This window comes from Micromys minutus, assembly GCF_963924665.1.
Source record: "Micromys minutus genome assembly, chromosome: 5".
Lineage (NCBI taxonomy): Eukaryota > Metazoa > Chordata > Mammalia > Rodentia > Muridae > Micromys > Micromys minutus.
In genome coordinates, this window is record NC_137974.1 from 37,502,536 (window position 1) to 37,506,932 (window position 4,397).

The 4,397-nt window shown below is 38.7% G+C and overlaps 1 pseudogene across 1 annotated transcript; it reads left to right on the forward strand.

Annotated features, from left to right (window-relative positions):
• The first annotated feature begins 290 nt into the window (after window positions 1-290).
• On the forward strand, window positions 291-1,584 carry LOC308421108 (phosphoglycerate kinase 1-like; annotated as a pseudogene). Its single transcript has one exon. The product of its transcript is annotated as a phosphoglycerate kinase 1-like (transcript).
• The last annotated feature ends 2,813 nt before the right edge of the window (window positions 1,585-4,397 follow it).

Consider the following 4,397-nt stretch of genomic DNA (forward strand, 5'->3'; position numbering starts at 1 on the left):
TACATATGCAACTGGAGCCATGGGTCTCCATGTATACTCATTGGTTGGTTATTTAGACCCCGGGAGCTCCGGAGAGTCTGGTTGGTTGATAATGTTGTTCTTCCCATGAGGATGCAAACCTTTTGCTCCTTCAATCCTTTGTCTAACTCTTTCACTGTGGTCTGCATGTTCAGTCTGATGGTTAGCTGCAATCATCCTCCTCTGTATCAGTATAGCACTGGCAGAGCTATCCAAGAGGCATATATCAGGCTCCTGCCAGGAAGCATTTCTTGGCATCAGACTAAATTCTTATGTTAAAAAGAAAAACACATATTCTTCTTCAGCTCTGGGCCTCTTCAACTCATGGTGGTACCAAAATATTGCTTTCTAAAAAGCTGAATTTGGACAAGCTGATGTGAAGCAGAAGTGGGTCCTGATGAGAGTGGACTTTAATTTTCCTATTAAGAACAACCAGATAACAAATAATGAAAGTATCAAGGCTGGTGTTCCAAGCATCAAATTAAGGGACAGAGAAGTCAAGTCATTTGACCTTATGCGACACCTGGGCTGGTCTGATGGTGTTCCCATGCCTGACAAGTACTCCTTAGAGCCAGTTACTACAGAACTCAAATTTCTGCTGGGCAGAGATGCTCTGTTCCTGAAGGATTCTGTGATCTCAGAAGTGGAAAATTCCTCTGCCAACCCAGTGGCTGGGACTTTCATCTTTCTGGAGAACTTCTATATTCATATTGATTAAGAAGGGGAGGGAAAAGATGCTTCTGGGAACAGGTGACTGCTGATCCAGCTAAAATTGATGTTTTCTAAGCCTCACTGTCAAAATTAGGAGATGTCTATGTCAATGATGCTTTGGGACTGTATACTGAGCCCACAGGTGGGTGTGAATCTGCCGCAGAATGCTGGTTGATTTTTGATGAAGAAGGAGCTGAACTCCTTTCCAAAGCTGCCAATGCTTTGGATAGTCCAGAGACTCTTCCTGGCTACTTTGGGAGGAACTAAAATTGCAGACAAGATCCAGGTGATCAGTAATATGTTTGAAAAGTCAACGAGATGATCATTGGTGGTGGAATGACTTTGGCCTTTCTTAAGGTGCTCAACATCATGGAGATTGGCACATCTCTGTGATGAATAAGGAACAAGATTTTCAAAGATCTCATGTCCAAAGTTGAGAAAAATGTTGTGAAAATTATATTGCCTGTTGACTTTGTTAATGTTGACAAATTTGATGAAAATGTCAAGTCTGGCCATTCTACTCTCTCCTCCAGTATGCCGGCTGACTGGCTGGGCTTGGGAGCAGCAAGAAATATGCTGAGGCTGTGGTTTGAGCTAAACAGACTGTTTGCAATGGTCCTGTTGGGGAATTTGAACAAGAATACTTTCCCAGGAGAACCAAGTCACTCATGGATTAGGTGGTGAAAGCCACTTCTAGAAGTTGCATCACTACCATAGGTGGAGGAGATACTGCTACTTGCTATGCCAAATGGAACAACAAAGAGGATGAAGCCAGCCATGTAAACATTGGGTGCCAGTCTAGAGCTCTTGGATGGTAAAGTCTTTCCTGGGGTAAGTGCTCTCAGCAATATTTAGTATTTTTCTGCCTTTGGTTCCTGTGCACAGTCCCTAAGCCAGCTTAGAGTTCTCCACATCCTTGTTTGGTATTCTTGCAAGATGCAGCACCATATATATATATATATATATATATATATATATATATATATATATATATATATATATATATATATATATATACCCTTCTTGCACCATTTATTTCTGTATGTCATTCTTCAAAACAATTTAAAGAACAAATAGAACAGAATAACCTAAAGATCACTTTGCTAGTACAATGTGTGTGAAAGGACAATTTCTAAGAAAATAGTGAAGAGTGTTTGGCATTGAAATTTAATTTTTAAAAACATTTGCCTAAAATTCACCTTGATCTTCCTTATTGTATATAAATTAACAAAAAATTTAGGATCGTGAATAACATTAAGAACTGCTAAGGGATATTCAATCAAATATTTACCATATAAATTATTGCTATGTGTTCTATGTAGATATATTATATTGATGCATTGTACCAAATCAATGAGGATCACATTAATTGGAATATTGGTAAGCCCTGTGCCTGAGTGTGCTCATTTGTATTGAAAGGGATTGTAAAAATTCATGTTAGGGGCTTATTTATATTGTTCATATGAGACATTTTTCTGCAATAATACAAATTTCTCTTATTGATTGGCACATTATGATAGATATAATTACTACCTAGCACTATTCATAAATCTAAGCTACATGACCTTAGGGACATATGTTTCATTTTTGTTTGAAAGATAGACTAGGGACACAGGTCTGGTGAGACTACACTGTGAGTAGCCCGGGAGCAGAGAGGTTAGGGCCAAGCGCTTGGTAAGTGCACCCCACCCCACCCCCAGATTGGTTCAGGGGGGCAAGAACCCTGCCTTCGGTACTCTGTTTCCTCCCAGTGGGACCATGCATGCAGAACAGATGCCCAGGCTAACTGCCACCAAGAAAATCAGAGATTCAGGGACTCAGGCCCGGTGAGACTGGGCTGCAAGTAGCCTGAGTGCAGAGATGTCATGGTCGACGGCCTGGAAAGTACATTCCCCCAACCACCGATTCATTCAAGGGACCCGGAATTCTGCCTTTGGGATTTTGTTTCCAACCGGAGTGCCCATGCATGCAGAAGAGGCACTCAGGCCATCTGCCACCAGGAACAGTGGATATCCAGGGACACAAACCAGGAAAACAGGACAGACAAGAACCAATCACTGACAACAAGACCATGTTTATTCAAAGACAAGATAGCAAGAGGAAAGCAAAAGAACTTACCCCAGGAAAATCAAAGCAACCTGGCAATACCAGAACCCAGCTGTCCCATCAAAACAAAGAACAGAATGCCAAACACTCCAGAAAAACAAGACTCAGACCAGAAATTATACCTCATGATGATGATAGAGATCCTTAAACAAGAATGGGAGGAAAAGCATAAAGAAATACAAGCTTTTAAAGAGAAAACAAGAAAAAAAACTCAAAGAAATCAAAGAACTAGAGGAAAACAGAAGCAAAGAGATGAAGGAATTGAAGAAGGAATTTAAAATGGAAATGGAAACAATAAAGAAAACACTAAAAGAGACAACCATAGAGGTAGAAAACCTGAAAATGAAATCAGGAGTCAGAGATGCAAACATCTCCAAAAGACAATATAAGATTGAAGAGAGAATTTTGAGGGCTGAAGAGAACATTGAGAACACAGACAATACAGTATGAGAAATTGCAAAAGCCAAAAAGCTCCTTACACAAAATGTCCAGGAGATCCAGGACACAATGAGAAGACCAAACCTAAGGATAATAGGAATAGAAAAGGGCAAAGAATATCAACTAAGAGAAACAGTAAATATTTTCAACAAAATCGTAGAAGAAAATTTCCCTACCCTGAAGAATGAGATGACCATTACCATAAAACAAGCCTACAGAACTCCAAATAGAGTGGACCAGAAAAGAAATTCCTCCCAATACATAATACTCAAAATACCAAGTGGCCAAAGTAAAGAAAGAATACTCAAAGCAGTAAAGGAAAAAGGTCAGGTAACATATAAAAGCAGACTAATCTGAATCACACCCAACATCTCAACAATGTCTTAGAAAGCTAGAAGATCCTGGACAGACATCATGCAGACCCTAAGAGAACACAAGTGTCAGCCGAAGCTGTTAAACCCAGCAAAACTCTCAATCAACCTAGATTGAGAGACTAAAATATTCCAAGAAAAACCTAAATTTACACAATATCTGAAAATAAATCCAGCACTACAACTAATTGTAGGTTGAAAACCCTATATACTAGTTAAAAACAAGAAAATACCTGAGCAAGAAATCCAAAATATGAAAGACACACAGGCACAATTCTACCACCAAAAACAAAAACAAAACAAAACAAACAAACAAACAAAAAACATAAAAAACAGCCATCACTATTCCTTAATAGCCATTAACATGAATGAATAAAATTCCCTAATAAAAAGATATAGGCTATCAGATTCAATCCTTAAACAGGATCCAGCATTTTGCTGCATACAGGAAACTCATCTCAGAGACAAAGACAGACACTATCTCAGTGTAAAAAGTTGAAAAAAAAAACTTGCAAACAATTGGCCCCAAGAAGTGGCAATTCTGGTGTCCAATAAAGTAGATTTTCAACCAAAAATTATCAAAAAAGATAAAGAAGAACAGTTTTTACTCAGTACAGGGAAAATTTTTCAGGAGGAACTCACAATCCTTAACATATATGCTCCAAGTACAAGAACACCCATATTTATAAAAGAAACACTACTAAAGCTCAAAAACATATTGTACCCCATACATTAATACTGGGAGACCTCAAA